At 45.6% G+C, this 6,769-nt stretch overlaps 1 pseudogene; it reads right to left on the bottom strand.

The window, feature by feature from the left end:
- Positions 1-730: 730 nt before the first annotated feature.
- LOC136119382 (calmodulin-binding transcription activator 1 pseudogene) lies at positions 731-973 on the bottom strand (annotated as a pseudogene).
- Positions 974-6,769: the final 5,796 nt, after the last annotated feature.

Genomic DNA, 6,769 nt, shown 5'->3' with positions numbered 1-6,769 from the left:
TATTCCAGCTATTTTGGGGAAGGAGCGGGGATTTCCAGAAATTGGGCTACCACTCACTTTTGGACCTTTACATACTTGGCCTTGGAACTGTCATGGCGTCTGTAGGTGTGTCATTTAGCTTGCCGATGTGTTACAATGAAGGTATACTGAGACTCAAGGTCTAGTGGAAGTCAATGCATCCTCCATCTTGGAACTATTTGGTTCTAATGGGTTTATGTCATTCTTTTCAAGGTTGTGCCCTGCCCCCTTCCCTCCTGTTTCACTGTTACACCCACTGTAAAGAGATCAGGAAATGGGAAATTGAGAGAAAGTGTCAGAGCTGGGATTTGAGTCCAGACCGGGATCTAAAACCCTCACCCTTACCTCTGAACCCAGCTGCTGCTCCACGTGGAGAACTGTACAGGTGACCCCTATTTAGGTGGCCTGCAATATTTTCTATTTCTTTCTGTGGAAAAGGCAATTGATTTTTTTCAGTTATTATTTTATTTTATTTTTATTTTTAAAACTGAAATGAATTTTAATACAGAAAATGAAGACAGCGTTTTGCAAAATGATTGCTCACAGGGGTGTCTCTAATTGAGGAAATCAGCGTGTTACACTTTGAGAGATGAAATGTTACAGCTTGCACACCAAAATCAAAAAATGAAATGGTTACCAAGGTAATGCAGGTCAGGGGATCAAAGGTGAAGGGTCACACATTATTAAAAAGAAATCCAAAAGGACGGCTGCATCATGACCCCTCACTAGTGTTCCAACGGTTCCTCTCTTTGGGAAAACCTGAACGTTTCAGCAGACATTCAAGCAGTTTTTTCGGTAAAAAGATTTTTACATGACTACTACTGCTGTTCCCATGGCCATTTTCTATAGGTGGCACGGTGTTGAGGACACAGTAGGCGCTAGTTCCGCAGAATACACTTTGGGAAACGCTCTTCCGGCTTGTTTTCGGCAGCCGTTTCCCCTCAGCCCGCCACATCCTCCTCCTCGCGACCGGGACCCCGAGCGCCCGAGTACCGTTGCTGCCGCCAGCCGGCCAACCTTGCTGCTGCCGCACACCCGCTCAGTTATTATTTTAAAAGGAGCCTTTTCTAATGGAGAAGTTGGAAAAGTATAAATAGTTATAGTCAGCATGATACCAAAACCAAGCAGGACCCTAGGGGGCCTCCCGGATACAAAAGCCTTTCTGGGCCCCCCTTTCTCATTTGCAGAAAAAGGCTTTGGTTTCCTAGACCTTACCTGAGTTCCAAAGAGCAGAATCAACCAGTACTAATTAGGGAAGTGAGGGAATGGAGAAACCAAGGAAAAACAGGCAAGAAACAATAGTGCAGAGATAAAATAGAGTCCTAGTTCCTCCTCAAGGGATGTACATAACAATCTGATACATATCTTTGGGTTGTTCTGCAGGAACTAAGGCCCCCACCCAGGATGAGGATGGTAACTATATGCTGAGACCCCAGACTGGCTGGAACCAGAAGGCTGATGATTGAGATTCCTGGAACACTGCCCTGTTACCTCACCATCAACCAATCAGAAGAAAGTCACACACCTGCAGCCCTCGCCCCAAATGTTGCCTTTAAAAACTCTTCCCTGGGGGAGGGGGGAATGAATTGGGAGATTGGGATTGACATATATACACTATTGATACTATGCATAAAATAGATAACTAATGAGAACCTACTGTGTAGCACAGGGAACTCTACTCAGTGCTCTGTGGTGACCTAAATGAGAAGGAAATCCAAAAAAAGAGGGGATGTATGTATACGTATAGCTGATTCACTTTGCTGTACAGCAGAAACTAACACAATATTATAAAGCAACTATACTCCAATAAAACTTAAAGAAAAAAAAACTTCCCTGAAAACCTTCAGGGAGTTTAGGTCTTTTGAACACAAGCCTCCCATTCTCCTTGCTTGGCCCTTGCAGTAAACATTTCTCTGCTCTAAACTCTGAGTTTTGGTTTGTTTGGCCCCAGTGTGTGTGTTGGGCACAGAAACTTGAGTTCGACAACAATACCACCACTCAGAAATAAACACTGAACATTTGGGGTATGTTTCCTGTATATAGTCATTCACTGATGTATAAGCTCAATATTGGGATAGAATGTATTTGCTCTTGTTAAAAAATGGACTGAGCTATTACAAATTTTATGAGTTTATTTGAGGAAAAATTGATTCAAACTGGGCAGCATCTCATCTAGCAGAGAGAAAGGAGCTCTGAGGAGCTGTACAAAGTGAGAATTCTATAGGCAGAAGGGAGCAGGGACAAGGAAGTTAAACCAGACCAAAAAAGCAGGTTGGCTATTGCAAGGCCTCTTTCCTTTAGGGGATGGCAGGGGTCTACCATGCAGATCACCTCCCTACTGCTGATCAGGTGAGTCCTGATTGACTGGTTTAAAAGTCCATCTCTGGGAGAGTCCAAAACTATAATTAAGTCTCAGTTTGGTGACATGGGGCTTTGAAACAGGAGAGAAGGGGGCAGGGCACAACATTTAAAAGAATGACATAACCATAGGACATGACAAAAACTGGTTAGAACTAACTAGATCCAAGATGGTGGAAGATTTGACTTCCAGTGAACCTTGAGCCTCACTATACACTCACTGTAATGCATTAGCTAAATGACACACCCGCCAGCGCCATGACAGTTCTGAGGCCGACCATCAAAGATCAAAAAGTGGGCAGTGGCCCAATTCCTGGATATCTCTGCCCCCTTCCCCAAAATACTTGGAATAATCCTCTCCCTCATTAGCCTACAAAATTACCCAGCCCGTAAAACCTAACCACGCCATATTTCAGGGCCTCTCAACTTCTGAGATGGCCCACTCTCTGTCTGTGGAGTGTGTTTCTCTCTAAATAAATCCACTTCTTACCTATCACTTTGTCTGTCACTGAATTCTTTCTGCGATGAGACATCAAGAACCTGAGCTTCATTAAGTCCTGAGACCAGGTGTGTGATCTCAATTAAAAGACCGTGAGTTCAAGTCCCAATCTGAGTTGCACCGTTTCAGCTTTGCATAAGTGACTCCACTTTGGGCCTGTTGTCTTGCTTTTAACAAACCCCATGAGGAAACGGAGGTTAAGAGAATTAATTAAGTTGCCCAAAGTCACACAGACAGGAAGGAACAGAGCCTGGGAGTTGAACATAAGCAGCTCGGCTCTGGAGCCTGTGCTTTCAAGTGACAGCGTTCAGGACATGCTACCCTTAAATACGGCACCTGGCATATTGAACATGCCAAGCTGAAGGATTTGAGAAATTGTACGTGCAGGAAGGACTTTCTGACCTTCTCCGGAAGCACATTAAAAAAAAACCCGTGTGAGAGGTGCCCTCCCTATGCCCAGAGGAAAAGAGCACCCTTATCTTTGAAGATGAAGGGACAGAGAGAGGAATCTGAAGGAACAGGCCTTGCTAAGTTTCCCCTAGTTTACTACACTTCCCTCATACTTTCTGTCCTTTCATATATCTCCACAATTTTCCATTCATCAAACCTACTATAAAAGTGTTCAGGTTTAACCATTTCTTTAGGTCGTCATTTTGCTTACGAAGGCTCTCAGGTCACATAAAATGTATATTAAATAAATGCATATACTTTTCTCTGGTTAATCTGTCTTTTGTTACATGGCCCCCAGCTCAGAGTCCAGAATTTAGAGGGGTAGAAGGAAAGATATTTTTCCTCCCTTACATGACTCTACAATTTCCTTTATATCCTATTTTGCGCATTCCTCCATGCCATCACGCATTCTTCTCCTACGTTTGTGTAATACTTTGTATTTCTTAGTGAGCAAGGTTTAACCACACCACCCAAGAAACAAAAACAAACCAAAAAACCTCTCAGCATCAGCCTGACACCTGACTTTAGCCTTTCTCAAATCAGGGTCCTTAGACCTTCCCAAGTTCAGGAATCAAAAATCCTATGAGTATTTTTAAGTTTTGTGTTCGTTGTAATAAATAATCTTAAGATTTTTTTACAGGTTCTAAAGGTGAGGTTTTTATATCGATATTTCACAACTGAAAGACACTTAAAGTTGAATTAGCCCTTACATTTTCAAGTCAGAATTTCTCAAACTGGGTTCTGGGAGGTTTTCTTAAAAATCTGTGAGAACGTGTTCCTTTTAAATGAAATTATTGCTCCCGATGAACTAGCCTGTTTTCCTGAGGATTGCCCAATATGTGCTTTCCCCCAGATGAAAAGTATTTTAACATATGTCATTGTAAAAGTAACACTCGCTTCATGTAAAAAAAAAAAAAAATCAGATAATACACATGGTATAAAGAGGAAGTTGTAAGGGGGGCACACCCTAAAGAAAGGAGAGCTGTGGCGGGCGAGGTGGAGTGAGGGGAGCCCGAGGGGTCCTGGGGGTGGGGAGGAAGTCCTCCTGGTTATGAAAGCGAAGGCGGGGGTGGGGATCCTCTTGCAGGCAAGGCTCCTACTTAGGGACCCAGTGCCTGGGCAGGAAGAGCCGGTTTGGCCACCACCCCCAGCCTTTGGTACACCAGGGCCAGGCGGCCCCAGAATTCACCCTCGGCTCCCAGTGTTACCAAACCAAAAGCGGGTCCCACGTAAATCACATACACATTCTGGCAACTGCCAGAGCCCGGGCATCAGGTGAAGCAGAAGCCGAGAACCTACTGCTCCTGCCTCCAGCTCCGTCCTTCCACAGGCCTCCCCTCCCGGCACGCACAGCTCACAGAAACTCCCGGGCCCTCTCTGGCTGGAGGGCCTGGAGCCCTGGGGCACAGACGAGGGGTGGGCACACATTGCCCCCTCGGGCCCTCAGGGCCCAGCCACGGAGGCAGCCTCTTCCCCACGCAGCCCTGTTCACAGAACCAGGTCGGAGGACTCACAGGCTCTGTCTTCTGCCCAAATAACTGAAGGTCTAGGCAGGGACCCCAAGACCCTTGAGGTCTTGAGCCTGGATGAACATCAGGCCGGTGGCCACAGCCCCAGAGGGCTTTCCCAACTCCCCGGGGCACAAATTGAAAAGCTGGCCTCCCTCCTCCCAGCCTGCCTCAGAGTTTTCCTACTGCTCCTGTGTAAGCCCTGGGTTTACCTGGTGGGAGCTCTTCACTGCAGAGGGCAGTGAAGAGCTGATTTGACGGCACTTGTGGGCTCCCCTGAAAAGCAGCCCCACAGCGACCAGGACTTGGCTCCCAAAACGCTTGTTACAGCACCTCGTCTTCCCCTGTGAGGCCTTTCCCAGGGACTAGCTGCTCCAGATCCCAGGATTGATGCCATCCTAGTGACACCTGGGGTGGCTGCTCGGCAGGCCCACCAAACCCTCACTCAAGCCTGCTCGCGGCAGGTGGGGCGAGACAGCTCAACAACATTGAAAACCCAGTCCCCCAAAGCCGAGTTCCTCTGCTGAGTTTATGATTAACCTCTCTATGCAAAACTTTATTCCCTTTCTTGTCCCACCCCTGTACCCTCAGGATTGAGGAGTATCAGAGAAAAGGGGGATCGAAACTAAGCAGGATCCTGTGAAGCCCTCCCAGGTACAAAACCCTCCATTTCTCATTTGCAGAAAAAGGCTTTAATCTCCTAGACCTTCCCTGAGTTCCAAAGAGCAGATTCAGCCGCTTACTAATTAGGGAAGTGAGGGAATGCAGAAACCAAGGAAAAGCGGGCAAGAAACAATAGTGCAGAGATAAAAGAGTCCTAGTTTCTCCTCAAGGGATGTACATAACAATCTGATATATATCTATGAGTTGTTCTGTGGGAACTAAGGCCCCTACCCATGTGGAGGATGGTAACTACATGCTTAGACCTCACCTGCAGCCCTCACCCCAAACGTCACCTTAAAAAATGCTTCCCTGAAAACCCTCAGAGAGTTTAGGGTCTTTTGAGCATAAGCTACCCATTCACCTTGCCTGGTCCTTGCGATAAACCTTTTTCTGCTCCAAACTCTGACACTTCGGTTTGTTTGGCCTCACTGTGTATCGGGCACACAAACTTGGGTTCAACAATGATGCCATCCTGTGCTTTCTCCGTGCCTCCTGCCAGACAACACAAAGGTCCCCAACAATGCCAAGGTGCTTGATTTCCATGGGGGTGCAGGGGAGGGGAAAAAATCTTTTTTTCCTCTACCCTTCTTAGGTTCATTGTACAGGGGCCCTGTATATTATACTAACAAAGGACAGATTAACAAGAGAAAAATAAACAGAAGTTTCACATGTGCACCCCACTTGCACTTGGAAGCTCTCAGAGTTGAGTAACTCAAAAGAGTGGTTAGAACTTGGGCTTGTGTAGCATCTTAACAAAAGAACAATAAATTTTTAGAGAAGTGACATGCAGCTCGATATCAGAAAAACAACGCAATCCAAAATGGACAGAAGACCTAAACAGACATTTCTCCAAAGAAGATATACAGATGGCCAAGAAACACATGGAAAGATGCTCAACATCACTAATCATTAGAGAAATGCAAATCATAACTACAATGAGGTATCACCTCACATCAGTCAGAATGGCCATCATCAAAAACTCTACGAACAATAAATGCTGGAGAGGGTGTGGAGAAAAGGGAACCCTCTTGCACTGTTGGTGGGAATGTAAATTGATACAGCCACTATGGAGAACAGTATGGAGGTTCCTTAAAAAATTAAAAATAGACCTACCATATGATCCAGCAATCCCACTACTGGGAATATACCCTGAGAAAACCATAATTCAAAAAGAGTCATGTGCCACAATGTTCATTGCAGCACTATTTACAATAGCCAGGACATGGAAGCAACCTAAGTGTCCATCGACAGATGAATGGATAAAGAAGATGTG

The sequence above is a fragment of the Phocoena phocoena genome, chromosome 2, assembly GCF_963924675.1.
Source record: "Phocoena phocoena chromosome 2, mPhoPho1.1, whole genome shotgun sequence".
NCBI lineage: Eukaryota > Metazoa > Chordata > Mammalia > Artiodactyla > Phocoenidae > Phocoena > Phocoena phocoena.
The sequence above is the reverse complement of the archived record's forward strand: the minus strand, read 5'-3'. Positions and strand labels throughout refer to the sequence as shown.